At 45.5% G+C, this 21,355-nt stretch overlaps 1 protein-coding gene across 6 annotated transcripts in view; it reads left to right on the forward strand.

Moving 5' to 3' along the window:
• The first annotated feature begins 259 nt into the window (after positions 1 to 259).
• Positions 260 to 21,355, forward strand: part of TAB3 (TGF-beta activated kinase 1 (MAP3K7) binding protein 3) — a 77,436-nt gene continuing 56,340 nt past the window's right edge. Inside the window, exon 1 of one of the 6 annotated variants that reach the window (XM_075913269.1) lies at positions 260 to 585. The gene's annotated coding sequence lies outside the window, so the exon portion shown is untranslated. Of the gene's footprint in view, positions 586 to 806; positions 936 to 21,355 lie in introns of those variants that run through there. The other 5 variants (XM_075913268.1, XM_075913272.1, XM_075913271.1 and 2 more) reach the window with 5 other exon arrangements.

The raw sequence follows: 21,355 nt of genomic DNA on the forward strand, positions 1-21,355 counted from the left end.
GGCAACTGTCCGGGAGCCGCCGTTCTGCTCCTGCTTGTGATTGTATCTGGCGGGGCTGCAACTGGCCTCGGGGGGGGAGCCCCCAGCGCGGCAAGCGGGATGGAACGGCGGCTCCTGCAGTGTTCATAGCCCAACGGTCTAATTGCCGCGCGCCTCTCAACCCCACGTGGGCTCTGGCCTCCCACTCTCTCTCCGCATATTTAATTAGCCCCGCCCCACACTGCTCCTTGCCTTTTGTCAAGTCTCGCGATATGTGGGCCGGCGTCCGGCCGGCTTGGGCGGCGCCATGTTGGCGCTTGGGTAGAGCGGGCCGGGCCCCTCCCCTCGTCGCGAGGCTGGCTGCCCGGATCCCGGAAGCGCTTTACGTCCGCGCCCAGCCAGCCCCCTTCCACCCCGCCCCCTGAGCGGAGCTCGCGCTCTCCGAGACCAGTCCCCTCCTCCCCCCCCCCCTTCCGCGAGCGGACAGGGGGGAGCTGCCCCGACGGACCCAGGAGGAGGGGGCGTCTCAGGTTACCCCCGCCCCTCCCCCGCGGCGGGGGCAGAGCGAGGGGAGCTGGGCATGTGGCCGCCGCCCCCCAGCGCACGGTAAGGGGGGGGCGAGGCTGGCGGGCGGGGGGTGGCGGGGGCATCGGTGGGGCCTGGTCCCTGTAGGCTCCGCCCCTGGGGGGCCCTTCCTGGGCGTTGGGAGGCGGCGCGGGTCGGAGCTGGCGGGGCCACCCGGGTGTTTCGGGTGCAGGCGGAAGCGTTGCCGCCGACTCGTCTGCAGGCTGCGGGCGGGGGGCTCCAGAGACCGCCGGGGCCTGGCCGTGCCCTGCCGCCGCTCTCAGGGCTGGGCTGTGCTCTGGAGCCGCCAAAGGCGCCGCAGAGGTGGAAGGACGCTAACTTCGCCTCCTGAGAGAGGTTTTGCTGCTGCTTTGAAATTGCTGCGTGGCCGTGTACGTACGCTTCCTGCAGGCATGACTGGCTGTCAGAGCGTCTCCTCGGCTCGGATTTTTTTGGAGGGTGCGGCTATCCTTAAATATACCTGGTTATTCTGGTTCTTTCTGAGGGTAACTGTAGTTTAACGTCCAGAAACGTACTTTAGGGTTTCTCTAGCTCAGGAAAAGTGACACGGCCTAGAAATGCCAAGTTGAAAGATGCTGCTTACAAGAGTGAAGCAAGGCACTCTGCTGGTCTTTCTGTAAGTCTGTAAAAACAGCTATCAAGATTGTTGAGTGATCTTGTTAGTTAACATGATTGCTCCAATAGCCCCTTGTAAACCAACGAGTCATTTGAAAATAGTAGTTTTGTTCTAATTATTACAATTGTCTTGGGTTCTCAAACTGGGGGGTTGGAAAGTTATTACTGGGACGGTGCCTGCTATCAGCTTCCACCCCAAATCTTGCTTCACCTCCAGCATTTATAATAGTGTTAAATATAAAAAAGTGTTTTAAGTTAGAAGGGGTGGTGAAGGCACTTAGAGGTTTCCTTGATACAGGGTTGTGTAGTGAATGTTGCTGAAGCCTCGATTTTCTAGAATGCTTTCCACTTTTCATTTTATGTAAACAATAATAGTTAAGTAGCAGTGAGATTTGGCCCATCAATGGAGAATCTTCATGTTTTTAGTGCTGGCATGCGGTACTGCAAAAATGAGAATGAATTGTCAATTGGTAGGGTTGTAGCCTGTGACTGGTATACATAAGCAATTTAAGTTTTGATTATTTTTAAGTTTAACATGTACAAGGCAAAAATATTTTTTTAAAAAGGAGCTTCATTTTGATGTTAAACTACTGATTTTTTTCTACTTCTAGCAGAATAACTTGCAAAAAGCTTTTCCCAGCAAGTATATATTCCATGAACATATGTTTGAAAGTAAAACAAAGAAATGCTTAGTTTATCCCCTCTTGGAAGTGGTAGAGGAATGGTGTGCTCACATTCTCAAAATAAAATATTTCACAATTTCTGTTGTCTGCCCTTTTTTTTCCTGTATCTGTGATTTTGATACCAGAAACCAGAAGATGCCTCAGCAGTAAGCATCAATATAAATATTTTATTGTTTTGAGTTGTACAAAAATTATGAAGTTGGAGTGCCAGTGCCAGCTTCTTGTTGTGGGGGAGGGAGGGTGTGGAAGGCCTGGTGGGCCAGACCTGACTTGTGGCTCCATGCGCTGCTGCTGATACCTCTGCCCCTGGCTGGGAGAACAGCAGCAGGAAGCTGCTTGTCTGAAGGCTTTTCCCACTGCTATCATTGGCTGGAATCACTGAAGGTCAGGTCCTGGGAGCAGCAGAAGGCACAGAGCCACGTAAACCCCCTGTAGCCTGCTTATGCCCAGACCCTGCACCCCCAATCCACTCCTGCACCCTCTCTGCCATGCTCATACCCCCACCCTGCTGCTGCATCCTCCCTTCCTTCTCAGCCCACTCCTGCACCTTACCTCCTGGCCACAACCTGCAACTGCACCCTTTCCTGAACCCATTTTGTCATCATGGGTGGATGGCTGATAATCTGCGGAAAGGTCTGCATTGAGCAGGGTTGATCATGGGCCAAAAGGTTTGAGAACCACTACCATATACAATTCTGTCTGCTGTATGTTGCCTTTTAAGAGAGCCTTGGTGTCTTGTGTAAGAGCTTGATTAAGACTGTATTGGAATGGGAATGGCCTCACTGTGAAATACCACACTGCATAATTCAAGTGGTGGTGTAGTTGCAGCTGAGAGTTACCATAACTGGAACCGATGTCTTTGACAGGTCATTCAGCTTGAGTTAGTGTTTTTGTGTGGCCCTGACTTCAGTTAGGGGCAACAATCAAGTTACAGCTCAAGTTAATTCTTTACTGAAGACAAACTCTGATACTATTGGTCCGCAAATAGATAAAAAAGATGCTGAAGGAGCTTTTGTAGTGAACAACATTGAAAAATCTAAATTGTATAGCTAAAAACTGTTTATCAAATAAAGACACAGCGTCTAAGTGCTGATAAACTTGCCCATGCTTATTGATCTTCAAAACCTTCAAAAGCAGGCCTTTGGTTGAACTCCAACAAATTGGCATATTTTATCACAGGTGGTCTTGGCAAAGGAATTTTCAGTATCCAAGAAAAGTAGCAGTGGTAGAAGGCATTGAAAAATGTATTAATCAAGGCAGCTTCGGTTGTGTTTCTAGTTACAGGTTTAATGAGTGAAATTCTATGGCCTGTATTATGCAGGAGATCATATTTAGATAGGCACACTTGCGTTTAATATTGATTTTTAGATCACTATGACTAAGTCATTTTATTGCCTTCCATTTTAAGCTTAAAAGGCCTTTCTAATTTTAAGAGTAATTCTGTAAAAATAGCTTGTAGTTTAGTTTGATTCTGTATCCTAGTCTCAGTTTATAAATATAAATAACAGTTTTTTCTTAAGCAAAACTTGTCGTGGAATCTTAGCAAGCTGGTTTCTTTCATGCTTCTAGTTAATAATATTTGGCCTGCAAAATCTTAATTTTCAATATTGCCTCAGTAAGCCCTGTAGCTTTCAGTAGACTTTCTTAGGATATAATTGAGATGATGATTTCAAGACTGCTTCCTCAATCCTACAAAGACTTATCGTTAACTTGAGGTTGGATGAGTACTCCATTGTACAGGTTGAACCTCCCAAATCCGGGACTCTCTGGTCAGGCAACATCCATGGTCTGGCATGGTCCCAGCAAGAGCCAACCAAGAGAACATGGGGTTTGTGGAGTCCTCACTGGACCAGCAGTGGCTAGGCAGAGGAATCCCAGTGTCAGTGGGGCAAGGCAGCATTGGAGAGCCTCCCGCTCTCCAGGAACCCCAGTGTCAGTAGAGTCAGGTGACTGGAGAGCCCTTGGCAGTGTGGGGTACAAATATCTCTGGACCCTTTGCTCCATTCATTTGTAGAAATGGGTTGTGCCCATGAGAGCTCATAATACTAAATATATTTTTGTTAGTCTCTAAGGTGCTATAGGACCATTCAGTTTTCAGATCTTTTAGTTGGGTAACATTGTGGTTTTGAAGTTCTTATTTTTGTAACTACAGTTCCATAACAATGGAATTTGTTTGCTTACTAATTTTTTTGAAATCTAAAACTGATAAAGGTTTAGTGATGTTAAAAACTGAGTGTTTGTGTTCTAAATGTAATACCCATTTAATATACCCAAATTGTATGTTATGTACACTTTCTCATGTTATAGCTTAGTCCAGTGACCTTTTTAATTTTAGAAACACTTTTCCAAAGATGTAATGAGAATTAAGAATCTAGAATAATTTCTTGTAGTTGAACTAGGCATTGTGCCCAATTTTAATCTCTAGAAAGACATTGATAATGTACAAACAAAAATGTCGTTTGTTATTTTCTTTTCAATACTTTCCTCTCCCCTTTGGGGTATGTGTGAGGCTCACAAAAACCAAAGAGAAAATTAGAGGAAGCAATAAAATTGCACATGGCAGTGTAAGGAGAAACATACTGGGTGTTTACAGCAAGAGTGGAAAAAAGGCAGATGTTGGTGATTTAAGTTGAAGGTCCCCTTTAATGACTTCTAGTTGTTAATACCATTTGTATGCTCCACGTTTTAGAAACTATACATGTGTGAAATGTCTGTCTTATGAAATGTCTGGGGGGAGGGATAGCTCAGTGGTTTGAGCATTGGCCTGCTAAACCCAGGGTTGTGAGTTCAATCCTTGTGGAGGCCACTTAGGGATTTGGGGCAAAAGTTTGTCAGGGATGGTACTTGGTCCTGCTGTGAAGGCAGGGGACTGGACTCAATGACCTTCAAGGTCCCTTCCAGTTCTAGGAGATAGGCAATCTCCATTAATTTGAAAGACTGATGATTGTTTTGTTGAGACTGCATACAAATGTCAAATACCAATTTTTTATATGTGAGGGAGTATAGATAGAGATGGGAGTTGGACAAAATTTCTTTTGGAGGCTGGGGCAGAAATGTATTTAAATGTCAGAAGTGCTCACTCTATTTTCAGAACAAGATTTTCCATATATTCTACTGAAATGCAGCTCATTTATTTAAAGCAGCCCTTGCAAAGGAGAGCAAATGCTGAAGCTGCCAGCAACAGTCTGCAGATTTCACCTACATGTCTTAAATTGAATAAATTCTGATCTGACATGAATGCAGAAACCTCTGTGGTATTGAATGTCCTGTTTTGTCTGCTTATTTTTCTTGAAGTAGATACCTTGGTTATCCACAATTTAACATCCCTAATGAGCTAATCGAGTAGTCAATGGAATTTCCATCAACTGCTTGATTAGTCAATGGCGGGAGGCGCTCACTTGCCCCACTGTGGCTCCTATTACACTTAACTGCAGAGCTACAGTGGGGTTAGCGCCCGGGGAAGGTGTGAGTGGGGATAAGCAGCAGCTGTACCCCTTTCCCCCACACTGTGGGGATGGTGCTGGGGGGAACTGGGTTTTGAGCCGGCTGCCTCTGAATGGATGTAGTTGACTAGGTTATCCAATAAGCATAGGATTATTGGTTAATCAGTTATATTGTCGACTATACGTTGACATCCCTACTGCCAGCATCATGGAATTCTGTCCAGCACTGGTGGCTTTTGTCAGTTTTGCATTATTTATTGTTAGCATTACCACTACCACTATTTGTTATACAAGTATGCAGATTTCTGTTAAAATTACATGTTTTTAGTTCTGTGTTAGTATCTGTCAAGGCTGATTCCTCATTCTGTTTAAATGCAGAAGTGGGGGCCCGCAAAAGTACCCCAAAACCACCTCTCTCTCTCTCCAGGCTTTGGTATAAAACTTCCCTCCCAAAAACCTAGATTTTGGGGATTAAAAAAATCTGCCACCATCAAGTGCTTTTCCACCCACAAATGGGGTGGACACTTGAAACCAATCCCAGGGGCACCCCAAGTTCTTTTTCCGAAAGAGCTTGGAAAAGAAAATTGCGGTCTGTGACTGCTAATCAGAGACATGCAGATCCCACAGACAGATTTTCCAGGACACAGCTGAACCAATACCAAGTTAATAAAAAAGAAGACTTTTATCAAAACAATAGTCCTGTTTCAAGCATAATGACTAGATGGAAAAGTCACCAATTAGTATACTCATGGGGGACTCCCATGGGCCAAAACTTAGTTACAAGGGAGAAGAAACCCTATTTCTAAATGCACAGACATCAGATGCCCATTCCCAAACCATAAAACGGATTTATTTAGACTTTGCCCTACTTACAGATGGAGAAGAGTCTTTTCTTGGAGGGGGACTTGTGTCTGTCCCCCTCAGTATCTGGAGAGTCAACTGGCTCAGAGACAAAGGAGAGAGAACCCCGAAAATCCTTTCTCGGTTTGAAATCCCTATCTTCATTTCTGTTGGCTGAATGCTACCTGGCTAGGTATAGGGACATAGTTAACCCCTTAGTCCCCAGGCTGCTGGCTATCATGACTATGACAGTATCGAAATAGCCTTTTTTTTTGTTTAGTGAGTGCTTTGATTAGACAGCTTCATTCTTGGCTTCAATGTCATCTTTAACACTAATACTGACGTTTGCATAAATATAATGGAATTAAAAGGCTATTTTCTAGAATATTTCAAAAGGCACATGCATCGGCAATTACAAATTAAAACCTACCAAGCATGTTTATAATATGTAAAATCTAATATAAGACTTATAAATGGAGAAGTTTAATAGGTGAATTTTAATATGTCTACTCACTATGTTGTACAATCTGAGAATAGGGATGTTAAACTGCAAGTAATTGACTAATGGAATAGTCAATAGGGCACCTTTGCCTTTAAAGTGTAGCAATGGTGGAAGCAGTGTATGGAGCCCTGGATCAGCTGGAGACTCCCCCACTGACCCCAGTCTCCATGCAGTGCTGGCTTTTGAAATGCTGCAGGGAGCCCAGCATCAGGCTTCATGCTGTGTTTCAAAGCAGCAGTGCTGCACAGAGCCCAGAGTCAGCAGGGGAGTCCCCAGCTGATCTGGGCTCCATGTGGCGCTTGCTGCTTTGAGATGTCACATGAAGCCTGGGGACATCCCAGCAGGCCCCAGGCTGCAAGTGGTGTTTCAAAGCGGCAGCACCATGTGGAGCCTGGGATTTGACTCCAGGCTCCACTCGGTACTTCAGATCGGTAGTGCCCTTTTCTCTCTCCCCCGATAGAGGCAGCAAAAGGGGAGGGGGAGAAAGCCGACTAGTTCTTCACATCCCTAACTGAGAGTAGTAGGCAATATACTGCTACTGGTGTACAACTGAGTGCAACATTGATTGTCAGCAAATTGCAATTGAAAATATAGAAAACTATTATCACTTGAGAGATTTGACAAGTAAAAATATACAATGCAAAAACATTTTATTAATATATTGAAAAATATCTATATTCACTATTTTTTGCCACATGCTAAATGGCTTCATTTCTGGGGGGGGGGGAGAAGGCCCAGGCAAAACTGATAAAATAGTTTAGTGCGAACATCACATTAAGGTGTTAATTTTAATTGAAATAATGAATGTATTCAGTCATGTTCCAGTGATTCTGGAAAAAGCACTTTACAGTTTTGCATAACATTGTGTTGCCTTGCTTACAGTCTTAGTGTCACTTGACATCTCCACATCATATTAGGGATGTTAAATTGCAGAGCCCACGAAAGCTTATGATACCATCTGTAAGTTTTAAGTGCTACCAGACCAGTTTTTGTTTGTCTGGAAAATGTATTTTAGTGATCCCTGTCTATGGGACTGTATCACTACATGTTTGCTAATCTGAATATCTTAATTGTCTGATAACTTGCTGGTGGTTGCTCTAGTAAGAGTAAACAAAATATTGTACAAAATATTTGCTTTATTTTCAGTAACCATTCTGAAGATAGTTTTATGTTGAAAGATGTTACTGCAATTCCTTACTGATATTTATGCTATTTTTCTAGATGGGTAGCTTTACATTTATTAACAAATGAGAAGTTAATGGGGTTATAAAGTATAATAGGGACATGTTTAGTATTATGTATATAACTGAACATTAAAATTGTGGAAAAATTAGGTAAACTTTAAGCATATGTTGACTGCATACATGTACTTATCAAATAACTAACTTCCATGAAGTTGATGTGGCACTCCTTGCTATAGGCAATAGTGCTAATGGAATCACAACAGTCTGTAGTGGATAAGCTGGATATATTTTCCTTCAGCAATCAGGAAGTAAATTTAGGGAGTTTTGTGATGCTGTTTAATAGTATTGTAAAGCTTTTCTGATTATGCTGGATTTGTTGCATTAGCTCTGTATATAATTTAATACCCCGTATATTGAGGCTTAGATATTTCACATGACCCATCTTTTGTAATCATTCAAAATTATGCACTGTAATCATTCTTTCTTCCTACAGTTATTTCCTCTTATTCTTTAAAATGAAAATGCTGTCTGCTTCTGACTGGAGCTGATGCAAGTGACCTTGTCTTTAATAGATGCTGCAAATGAATCAGAGATGCACTCCTGGAAATATTACTTCCTAAAAAGATATTGAGGGATTTTATTTTTTTAAAGCATCATAAACCTTTTACATTCTACTTGGGCACCGTGTACCCTTAAGACTCCTGTTGTGTATTCAACAGAATATATACACAGATTTTTGCATTTTTTTGCAAGTTGGGAACTAGTTACCATAGACACTTGCTAGAGTGGAAAGGAGTAGCTTTGGTAGCCCTTTGTTCCCTTCTGTGAGAGAGATAAAATGGGAATAGAGAGGAGACTTTGTGGAGCTGTGTAAATTTTTCAAATATCACGTTATGGGTTGTTTATATTGCAGTTAAACCCACATGGCTGTCCCCTATCAACTAACGTAGTCTCATGGGGTTTGAAGTGCAGGACTGCAATATAGCTTAGACATTTGGGCTTGAGCTGGAGCCCAGGCTCTGTGACTCTCCCTTCACAGGGCCCTAGCCTCAGCCAAGATGTCTTACACAGCAATTTTTTGAATCCGGAATCTGAGCCCCTTGAGCCTTCGCCACCTCAGGCCAGGCAGGGATTTGTATCCTTGTAGAAAGACATACGCTAAGTTACTTGAAGATCTAAGACCCATTGAAAGGCAATGGGACATTTAGGCTACTAAATTCCCATTATTTGTAAATGGGACTTGGGACCTTTTGAATTTTACCCCAGTTCCTCTCTGTGTGGAAGACTGATGGGTGCCTTATCAAAAACAAAGCCCAAACTGTCCAAATCTGCTTTAGCAATCTGTTTATAGTAAAGCTTTTGTTGCCTATTTACTATCTATCCCCACTGGGAGAGCTCTGCCATATGGAACCCCCAAGGGCACATGAAATACTGTTAAAGGGTCTTCATGGTCACCTGTTGGAGTGGCCCACCGACAATGGCCGCCTTCTCTTTAGTGCAAGTGATAGGTCATTAGCCCTTCAACTGGGATCCTTCCACTTAGAAATGGGAAATGTCTCCTGGTATAGAGTTTACTTTTTTATGGGCAGTCTGCCTCTCAAGTGACTATCATCTCTAAATCATGGGAGCAAAATCCTTTCCTCCTGTGCCTCAGAGGGGCACTAAGATCCTAAAGAACTAGATAAGCATGGCCTAAGAAAGGAACCAAATATCCAAGAAAAGCAAGTTCTAGGAAGTCTAGGCACTTCCAGACATCAGGCTCCTAAATGGATCTATTAGAATAGTCTGTTCAGCCTCCCCATCTCTTGACTCCAAATGGGAAGTAAACAGAAATCTTCAGAAACAGCAAGGTGGGGATTGCCCCTGGGGAGCTGTCTCCTGCAGAGGCTCCCCTCCCACTGCCTCTCAGAGACAGCAGGAGATGGCAGGCAGCATAGGGGGGCAGGTGGGAGCCAACTTAAATTAAGTCAGCTACCCATGAGCACCAGTTTCCCTGGAGCTGCCTACCTCTCCTCCCCCGCATTACTGCCTCTCTTACCTGCCCCCCCATAGTTAAACCTGCAGTAACTTGTTTACACACACACACACATGTTCGTTAACATCCCTTCCAGCCACCCTGAGTAACTCCTGTCCATGGGAGGCCTGCTCTGGTCCAGTGGAGCATTTCTTATTTGATGGTAATGAAAATTTGTATCTTATACACAGGTATACTTCAGTGATACAAATTCATATGGTAACTATTAAAATTGGATATCTCATCCATTAGCAGGGATCTAGCCCAGGTTATTTATTCTCTGCTTCCATAACTGGAGAATGATGGATATCAGATTTTTTTAGGGGTCTTCCTGATTCATTTTCAGCGCCAGAAATGTACAGAACCCCCTTCTTGGGGCACAGTGATTCATCGAGGTCTCTGAATCCCACAGCTAATGGACTTATTCTGGTCATGACCGATAATATTTTTAGTAAAGTTTTCTGTGAAGACCAGGAAAAGAACCCAGGGCAGGAAATACTGCCCATGTCTGCATTCACTGCTCAAAAAGGGATAGATGAAAATCAAGAGTTAATGACAAAAATCCTATATAGAGTATCTGTTTTATCTGTAAATGTTGTCATAATTCCCTTTCGTGGGCTGTTAGCTTGCAGATGCAGAGTTGAACCTAAAAGGCTCTGAAATATCACTCTGAAAGATCTCAGATGTGAGGTGGTGAAATTTTGCAAAACTGGCCAAGATTTGTCTTCCCTCCTTGTTTACCTCTCCCCAAGACAATGCAAAGACTGGCAGTGATACTGTCATGCCTTTCTTGCTGAAAATGCTTTGGTGTCATGGGTCCCCCCCGCATGATTTATGAAACTGACTTATGGACACACGTGTGAAACTCAAAGATGCTTTGGACACAACCTCAGTAACCTATCAATTTTAATGTCATTCTCTTGGATCTGTGTATCTTATTTTGGTGTATGTATCGCTTTTGTATGTAGAGTTAGAGATGTGGAGTATGGAATGGTTTAGGGTTTTAAATGTTCAAATGAAAGCTGTCAAGGGTGTTTCCCTCAATATCTGGGTGATCACCTGTGTCATGCAGCAGATTCACCACCATGGCGCCTCCTGCCAGTAGTGCTGCGAATTAGCTAGTTAGCCCATAGGGCGCCTCCCTCTGGCTGGTGTCTCCCCATCACTCCGTTCTCCAGTGCTGGACCCACATCACTCCCAGACAACAGTGTCCTCTTTAGGACACTGCCCTCCAGCAGTGCCCACTATTGTCTCATCCCCCTTTTGGTGGGGGTGAGGGATGTTTATCAGTCTAGGCAACGTGCAGCCCAAAGACACAGACAAATCCCTTGAAGCTGGAAGTAAAAACATCTCACCTCTTCAGCGCTCACAAAGGACTTGTTAACCATGACACAACCCTTTCTGGAGAGAGATGATACATCCTCCCTCTCTGTGGATGCACCAAGTGTTTTCATGTGGCATCTTAACTCATTGTTTAAATCAACTGCTTGGATGAGGAAAACTCACAAAAAGTCTGTCATCCACACTGTAGTGACAGTGATTTCACTATCATTGTAGCAGACCTGATCTCTCTGTGGGCTCTTGTGGAGCAGCAGGGTGTCTGGGGAGGTCTCTTGGGCGGAGAGGCCAGCGGTACCTCTATTTCAGTGATTTTCAATTTTGTTGGCCTTTGGACCCCCTGGTTCAATGTAAACCAGTTGCTAATGAAAACTCACCATTAATTACATAATTACACCGGAGAGCCCCTTTTTTAGTGCTGCAGCTTGGGAGAATGGTTTAATTTAAATTATTAAACCGATGAAGTGCTTTAACTTTTTCATATTTTTCAAATTTCACTTTAAATAAAATAAAACATTAATTTATGTCCAACACAAAAGGTTTCAATGTTTTCTTTCTTTATGGCAGGGATGGAGAACATTTTTTGGGTCGGGGCCACTGATCCACAGAAAAATGAGTTGGGGACCACACAAGTGAGAAGCAAAAGAACTCCCTGAACTCTCACTGAAGTGGCCCCCAATTGAGAAACTTCACTTCTGGTGGCTCAGCCCCACGGAGTGAGGGGAAGGGACAGGAAGGACTGAGGTTCAGGTCTTCCCATAGGTCAGATTTACTTTTCTGGTAGATTTTTATGGGGCTCCGTTCTGGGGTGGAGACAAAAATGAGGGGTTCAGTGTGGTGACAGGGCTTACAGAATGGGATGGGGATGGAGTGCAGGATCTGGGAGGGAGATGGGAGGTGGGGTGGGCAGAAGAGGGAGAGATTGCGAGATCTGGGTGGCACTCTTTGGCTGCCCTGCCCCGCCAGGGTCAGCCAGGCCACTCTTCAGCTCGCTGGCCGTGCCCTGCCTTTCCTTGCCCTGCCACAGTCAGCTGGGCTGCAGGGAGGGGAGCGGGGATCACTCCTCGCCCCCCCGCCTCGCACCCAGCCAGGCTGGGGGGTGAGGGGTAGGGGCCTGATTTTCATCCTCCTCCATCCCCATTCCGCACCAGTCCAGCCACTTACTCGTGTTCCGTGTGTAAGACCTCCCTCTGCTTCTATTGACCGGATCCCCAGCTGAAGGGAAAGCCTGGGAAGCTTCCCTGACTCCTCCCCTATCAAGGGGAAAGGGAGGAGGAGGAGAATCAGCTGCTTCCTGCTGTGCTAGGAGCTAGGGACTTTTTATGGAACAAATCATAGGTAAGTGGGGCACCTGGGACATCACATTAAAATTTGACACAGTCCTGGATTTTTGGGGCCATATGGTCAGCATACCTAGGGAGGTGGTGGAATCTCCATCCCTAGAGGTTGTCACCACTTGACAAAGCCCTGGCTGGGATGATTTAGTTGGGGTTTGTCCTGCTTTGGGCAGGGAGTTGAACTCGATGACCTCATGAGGTCCCCTTCAACCATATGATTCTATTAATTCTGCAAGTTGGTGAAGTCTGTAGTCTAACTATCATGTTAGACTAGTGGAAACTTCCTGTTGTACCAGGAAAGAATTTGTGTCCAAGCAGAAAAGGTCAAGTTTGGGTAGTATAATGTTCTCAACATGTTGAAGAATGGAAATTCTGTATATATCAAAACATTAAATTCTTTCTTAAAGCATAAGCCTTGTTCCAATCTTGCAAATTCATAGAGCATACCTCTGGTTAGACTGGAGCAGCCCCCTTGCCCAACCCTCTGTAATTGGTTAACCAATTAAACCTAATGTTTAACTGCTTAATTAAATGGGATTTTATGTCCCTAATTCATCCGGCTTATGTATTGCAAAAATTAGAGGAAACATTCTCCATGTACCTCTAATGGCCTTGGTCATTCTGCAGCGCAGGCTGGCTCAATTTTCCCTCAGAGGGCTGTTTAAATTCACAGTCCAAAAGCAATTAAAAACAATAGTCCCTTCTTGGTGTCCAGTTTTAGTCCTTACGTAGTCTGGATTTCCAGGCCTCAGCACCAATTTCAGTCTTTCACCTTAAGAATTCCCCTTCCCAGAGCTAAGTCCTAATTCAGCTGTTACTTCTGGGACTTATCTGATTGGAGCTCCGCTTTCTGGCTCTGACTTACAAATACTGCTAGTGTCAGGGTCTTCTCAGAGGAGACTTTTTTCACTCCCAGCAGTTTCCTGTTCTTCCCTACACTTCTCAGCAGCTTCCTGTTGCTCTTAGAATGATCACCTGATCTTTCAAGTGTGCCTCTAGCCCCAGGCCTTAAGAGGAAACGTTAGTGCTATACAAACGTTAAGTACTCTGAAAAATTAGGCCCATGGTATGTAAAGTTGGGTAACCAAAATTACTGACACTTCTGATCTGTTCCTCAGTGTCTCCATCTCTAAAATGGAGGTACCACTATCAATTATAACTGGGTGTTATGAAATTCTTTAATATTTCTGAAGTACTAGGATACTTTGGTCAAAGTAATCTATTTGTATTCATTGCAGGATTTGATTATATACGGTAAGTGGTAAAAAGGTCGTACAGCTGCATAGTGAATAGAGGATTAAAAAACGTGAATAACTATTCTTTTACTTAATGATGCAGAGGTCTTAGGCATGAGGAGTGGGATGGGGCTAGGAGGAATGTATGTGCGTGCTCAGGTAATTGAGTGATCATAATTTGTCTCCCTTGTACAAGTATTAAGATAGCAAATGCCAGAATTAAGGCTATACAAATTAGAGATGTGAATGGGTAATCAATAAGCATAACTCTTACTGGACGATGCTTACAGGGTACCAGTAAATCAGTATCCTGGAATGGCCCACCGTGGGCAGAGGGCTCTCGAGCTGATTCCCCACAAGACTTGTCCTGGGAGGGGATCATGGTGGGGGAGAGCAGAAGCCACCCCCCCCCCTTATGCACAGTTGCTGGCTCCTGTTGCTCCTTCCCTTCTCCTTTGGGTGGCAAGAGCGGTTTAACCAGTTAACTGATTAATTGGAGTTTACAATCCTAATTCAAACCTTTAAATGCTTGATTTTACAGCCTTTAATGTTCTTGTAATACATTTTTACCTAATTTCTGAATTAAAAGAAAATTCATGCAGAATCAGATTGACCCTGTCCTCGCCTTCCCCTACCCCGCATTTAAGTCATTGCAGTTTAGTCCTTTATATCCACAGTATAGACATATGTGACTTGAACTAAATGAATAACCAGTAACATTAATAGGCTTTTGTTCTCTGTGAACAAGCTATTAGAGAAGGATGAGACACATTTTGGGTTTAACTTTTCACCGCTTTTGTTGTAGTAGTAGAGGCATGTAGAGATTTCATTCACTTCTAGGTTCTGGAAAGGAATGTGCTGCAGTGGTTACTCTCTTCTTCCTTGTGCTCCTTTAACACTTGTAGCTCATGCCCCCATGATGTGCTTGCATATACCACCTTTGCTAAAGCTGTTTAGCCCACCTTCTGCCACTTGTTCCTGAGTCACCTTCACTTTCCTCAGCCATCCATTTTTCAGTGTGATTGCTGTTGCTTTCTCTTTGCTGAGTGCCAGCAATCACGGTTATTGAGAGGAGACAGTCTCCCAACTCTTCATTCCTGTGCCCAGCATTAAATCATCCAGGTAGAGCAATTGCAGAAGAACTTGTGCTCAGTCCTTACATTGCTAAGATGGAACATGGTTCACTCATCCTGAGGGAACGGCATATATTCAGTCCATTTGGCACGTCTGAACTGTAAAGGGGATGGAGTAAATATGAACTAGTAACAGATGCCCAGTGTTGGCTTGGGGACTGCTCTAGCTGGGCTGAAGCAGTCCCCTGCCTGGGATCCCATTTAGTCAGTTTAATTACCTAAATGTTAGGTTTAACCATTTATTAAGATTTTATACCCCTAGGAGGAAGTATACTGAGTACAAATAGAATCGTTAGAGAATGTATCTTCTAAGTGCTGGCAAATCTGAGTATTCAGGGAGTGTTTGTTTTTAAGAGGGTCATCACGTGGTGAAATTTGAGTGGACATTCATACGGAATGCAAAAGGTGCAGCTCTAACACCAGGGTCATGCTCCCCCATTCCAATCAAACTTGAATCCCATGCTCCAAAGCCTGAAGTTTCTCAGGGAAGCAACTGAGGTTTTTTTTTTAGCATGAGTAAAACTGTTTTTTCCAGATCTTGTTTTGAATTTTTAGCTAAACTTACCTCTCACCCCTCTGAAAAAAGGTTGGATTAGGCAGACACCCTGTATAATAATTTTGCAAAAGAACAAGCATCAGAAAAGAGTCTTAAAATAGAAACTGTTGGGCAACCTTGTGATTGAAAATGCTGCCCAGACTGTTACTTAATTTCCTTAGGGATATGTCTGTGGTCCCACCTGTATTGATATTCTAAAACAAAATGTATATCAATTAACAGCTCTCTAGCACAGATCTGTTATAGTGTCTTAAAGTAAATGATTGCCTCGTTAATGTGCTTAATGTTTTTCTCTGAAGTGTTGAGATCCCTGCATGGTGTTGAGATCCCTGCATATTTAATAACTGTCCTCTGTACTATAGGCCTCCTTTTGTACCTGCAGTTTTAATTAAAATGGAAGTATATTTAGCTACATAGTAATCGTGCAGTCAGAGTATTGACCTGCTAATACTACTCTTGGGTTTTTTGGGCAGGTTTTAAATTGCTTCTGGACTGAAATAAGTTTAAATCTAGATGGATTACATATGACTGAGACTTATAGATAAACTTTCCATAAATTGTAATGGAAATTCTGATGGGTCATTTTCTATTAGAGATATTAAATTTTGATTAATTAGCTAATCAAGTAGTGGATGGAATTTCCATTGACTACTCAATCAGTCGATAAGGGCTTGGTGGGGTGCTTGCTATCCTGGCTGCACCGCTATGCAGGGTCCTGACTGCTGTGCCTCTGCCTTTTAAATGTTGCAAGAGCCCTGCATGAGACTGCTTCAGTCCTCACTCATTTCCCGTTGTGCCTCTTCTCCCTCCCCCCCCCCGCCCCCCAAGCGACTAGTCGTCGAGTAGTGACTGGACTGCATGATAAGCCTATGCTTATCGGGTAGTCAACTAGTTGGTTACATCCCTATTTACTATAGCATCCTTAAGTCTTATAATTCAAGTTTTTATAAAATAATTGCCATGATCTCTGAGGATTTTCAGAGTATCTATTTAAGAAGTAGATTCTTAATCTGCCTACTTACAGCTTTTGCTTTTAGTGCTTCTTTCTGATGAGCTTCACCAATAACTCCAGAAGAAGTAAGTTGGTCTCTGGGCAATGTTCTCTCTCATTTTTTCTATCCATGTAGGGAGTGAATTTTATGTGCACCCATATTGGAGTAATGTGTACTACTAGTAAAGAACAAAAAAATTTAGATGTGATATATATTAAAAGATGCCATAGGGATTGTTACTCCAGCCAGGATAATTTAGGCATTTTAGAACTCGTTACTCAAAGAATTAAATTTAAGCATAGAAGACAAATACAATTATTAAATTCATATGTCGCTTCAGAAACTTACATAATACCACTTTGCTGGAATAAAATTACAAAGAATGTATGTTCATTGCAAGAAGTCCCTAGAAGGAACAATAATACAAGTGTGTGTTGAAAGGTGAGTGAGAGAGAGATCACACACTGTCTTTAACAGGATTTTACATCCCTACTTAAAGTTTAACTGCTTAACTAATTTAACTGATTGAATGAGGTTGAGCGGGGGGATGCCCTGTACCCATTTGTTTGTCAGCCTGTCCACTTGCATCTTTCAGTGCTCACCATGCCTCAGATACGCTTGGCCGTTGCAGGGTGTGTTCCCAGTGAAGGCCATGTTCAAAGGGATCCCACCCATGGGCCACATGTTGAGTAGCCCTGTTTTATATCATGCAGCTGTATATCAGTGGCGTAGCCAGAACACTCCACTTTGTGTGAGTGGGCAAGAATGGGGCAGGGGGAAGCAGTACAAAAGGGGAGAGGATAAGTCCTGGCCTCGATTCCCAGCTGGAGCATCAGACAGGTGGGCCTAGATACAAAGTGGGTGGACCACAACCCGCTCAGGCCAACTCATGGCTACACTTCTGTACAATTGATTAGTAGAGCCAGGCACATCTAATGACTTGAGTTTAGGTGCCCCCATCCCCCACTGCTGCTGATCCTGCTTTCTGCCTTGCAGAGCATAGGGGTTGACGTTAGGGTACGTGGAGGATGGAGGGGGAAACCTTATCTTCACAGAGCAGGAGTGGCTCAGGACTTGGGGGTTAGATGGGATATTAAATATCGGTTAATTGATTAGTTGATTAACCTCATGAATTCTTATCAGTTATTCAACTACTCTATAGTTCCCAGGGGTGGGGCTGGAAGCCAGTGTGTTCCAGTACCGCTCCTGAGGAGCCCTATGACACTCCATGCTGCTGCCTCTGCAGCAGTGCGGGGTACTAGGAAGGAGGTGGTCTGCAAGGGGAATCAGTTTAAAAAACAGCCCCCCTCACAGACCAGCTGCCTGTCACCCAGCGCTGTTGCCTCTGATAGAGGCAACAGCATGGGGTGGCAGCAGACCCTACCGGGGCGAGGAAGCTGAGTTCCTGGACCTTTCGCAAGCTGGGCTGCTTCCCCACCTGGCTCCCAATACACTTTAAATGCAGAGCTGCAGCAGGGTAGGCCCTGTACCCGTTGCGAGCCAGAACTGAGCCGGGCTGCTGGCCAGCCAGCTAAAAACATTTACTGGCAAAGGAGACTGGGGGGGAATGCATGTAGTCTATAGCATTAATCCAATTGTCTCCAACCTTTTTGCACTCAAGCACTTTTTAAAATGTCAGGGCAAGCCAAGGGGCCCTGCCATCTCCATTCCCCCCTCTCCATCACTTGGTGACCACAGCCTTTACTCACTCTCACTGGATTGTCACTCTGTCGTCCCACAGGAAAAATGCTTTTAGATGTCTAGTAAGATGTAGAAACTTATTTCCTGTTCCCCTTAGAAGCAGTGAAGGCTTGGGGCAAAGGAGTAATGGAGGAGATGAGGGAGAGGGAAGCTCTTACTGGAAAGGAGCCTGGGACTCCCCCCAGGAGGGTTGTTGGGCATGGGTGGGAGAAGTATTGGAACAGTTTTAGGGAAGGGTTAGGGGAGGCATTGTTAAAAGTTGGGAAGCCTCCCCCGTGAAGACACTGGCTAACTCCTGGCTTCTCTCTGTCACTAATATTTGCCCCGTCGCCTCACTAGCCCTTCTAAATTCATGTCTGTAACTCCACCCACAGCATCCCTGTGTCTCCTTTCCCACCCTCCCCCAATGCCATGATGCCTCACCTGACCCTGAAAGCAGGAAGGGTGCTGTGAAGAATGCAGCCTCTGCTTTCTCTCTTTTTGCTCCTGACTACTACACCCAGGGAGCAGTCTGCCTCTGAGTCACAGTAGCCCTCAGTGGGTAGAAAGTGCAACTTCAGAGTACAGGCAGTCCCCGACTTACGCGGATCCGACTTATGTCGGATCCGCACTTACGAACGGGGCTTTCTCGCCCCAGAGATCGAGGTAGCGAATTGCTACCTGCGAGCTCCGGGGCGAGAGAGCCCCGTTCGTAAGCTGCTCCGGTGCCCCTGGTCTGCTGGAGACCGTCTCCAGCAGACCAGGGGCACCAGGCGGGTTCCCGCGCCTCAGAAGCGTGGGAACCCGCCGCTGCTGCCGCTTCAGTTGCGGTGCCTGTGGTCTGCTGGGGACGGTCCCCAGCAGACCACAGGCACCCGGACTGAAGCGGCAGCAGCGGGCGGGTTCCCGCGCTTCTGAGGCTTTGCTCTGGCAAAGCCTCAGAAGCGCGGGGAACCGCAGCTGCTGCCGCTTCAGTTGCGGTGCCTGTGGTCTGCTGGGGACCGTCCCCAGCAGACCACAGGCACCGGGACTGAAGCCGCAGCCGCGGGGGGGTCCCGCGCCTCTGAGGCTTTGCCAGAGCAAAGCCTCAGAGGCGCGGCACCCCGCTGCCGCTGCGGCTCTGCTCCACGTGTCCCTGGTCTGCTGGGGGGGGGCGTGGCTAGTGTGCCCCCCCTCCCAGCAGACCAGGCTTTTGTTTTGGACCCTGGAGCAGAGCAGCTGGGGCGCTGCCGATTGGTCCTGCAGCGCTGCTCTGGGCACTACTGGACCAACCCGGCAGCACCCCAGCTGCTCTGCCCCATGTCCTGATTCAGCCGCTGCTGGTCAGTTTCAGCAGTGGCTGAATCAGGATGCCTGGGGTAGAGCAGCTGGGGTGCTGCTGGGTTGGTCCAGTAGCGCCGAGGAGCAGTGCTACTGGAGCAATCCAGCAGCACCCCAGCTGCTCTGCCCCAGGCGTCCCCAAGACAGCCGCTGCTGAAACTGACCAGCGCTGACTACAGGAAGCCCGAGGCAGAGTTGCTCTGCCCCAGGCTTCCTGGAATCAGCCGCTGATCAGTTTCAGCAGCAGCTGACTTGGGGAAGCTTGGGGTTCTTAAGTTGAATCTGTATGTAAGTCAGAACTGGCGGTCAGTTTCAGCAGCGGCTGAATCTGGACGCCAGTTCCAACTTACATACAGATTCAACTTAAGAACAAACCTACAGTCCCTATCTTGTACGTAACCTGGGGACTGCCTGTATCTCTGACAATATATTTTCTTCAGAGGGGAAAAAAAATCTGAGGGAACGTGAATTCTGTATATGCACAGTGGCATAAAATTCCCTCAGAAGTAAATACCACCTCTCTTCGGTCATGTGGGGAACTGAAGCTGGGATCCTCAGAAATAAAAGTAGGGGCTGCCCAGGAGTTGAATTAAACAATGAGATCTTGCCATGGAAGCAAATAAGTCATAGGCCTAGTGGTAACTGATTAGCCTGGGATCATTGATTTAACCTTCCTGCTTACATGCAGGGTCCAGTCCTTGTGCTGCTGCCTCTGGGGGATCGGGCAGAGAAGCTGGTGCTCAAGGGGAGCCAGCTTTTAAGTCAACTCCCTGCAATACCGATTCCTGCGGAGCCACATACCCTCTGTATCTGATACAGCTTTATTTTATGGTTGTAGAGCTCTGGGGATTAAGTAGAGAGGGGAAACACAGAACCGGAATGTGAATTCCATCAGTAGTCCCAGCATAATTCACAGCTCTCAATTACTTGATTGGAATTGCTAACTTTGATCACGAACCAGTAGCATTTATTTTGTTGCAGTGTATGCCTTCAGTGCTATTTCGGTTGTTGGCTTTCCCATGCCAAAGCTTTCAAGTGATAATCTGCATTCTTGGCCAGTCTCCAAACTGCTGTGACAACTTACTGTCTTCGTGGACAAACTCCCTCTGAGTGAATTTCAAGCAGTCAGAAGTGACTGAAACCCTGTTTCGGAGTTGCTCTTGGTTTTTTAAATCATTACAATTTTGTCTCAGTAGTGGGCTGAGCTCTGCTTTACCAGAAGTCTTTCTCTGTGGTTCTTTGGCATTTTAAATGGACACAGTTCTGTTTTCCCCTCTACAGTTATAATCTGAAAACAGTGAAACTGCTCTTTATACTGTAACTGTCTCTGACCTGTCTACTTCTAGCTTCTAGAGGACGTAGCAACCTGCAGTGCAATGAATGTCTCGATGACAAATGTCTGAAAGGAGTAGCCATATTAGTCTGTAACTTATTTATAAACAAGTAGTCCTGTGTCACTTCAGACTAACAAATATGTCTCTCTCATATCATGTGTCACTGCATCCATAGGAACAAACCCCATCCACTTCCAGCCTGGCTCTTCCCAGGGCCCATGTGGAGGCCTGGGGCTGCCTACAGCCCAGCCCTCCCCTTCCCAGCAGCATGGTTTAGGTCCAGCCCTCCTCCCCGACAGCTAGTAGGACAGCCGGCTGCCACCTTGCCCCGGACCCCCTCCCCGGCAGCCAGTGGGGGACGGTATGCAAAGAGCTGGAGCTGGGGAGGGGGCAAGAGCCAGGAAGGCACCAAGGGGCAGTGATTGGGGTAGGGGGGAAGAGCCCAGGCCAGCTTCAAACCCTCCCTGGTAGTGAGGAGGGAAAAGGGGAGAAATTTCATCCCAGTCCCTCCCAGCAACAGAGAGAAGAACCTGGCCCAGCACAGCCTTGGTTTGTCCCTTTCCAGTAGCTGTGGTGGGGGCCCCA

This window comes from Pelodiscus sinensis, chromosome 1 (genome assembly GCF_049634645.1).
Source record: "Pelodiscus sinensis isolate JC-2024 chromosome 1, ASM4963464v1, whole genome shotgun sequence".
Taxonomy (NCBI): Eukaryota; Metazoa; Chordata; order Testudines; family Trionychidae; genus Pelodiscus; species Pelodiscus sinensis.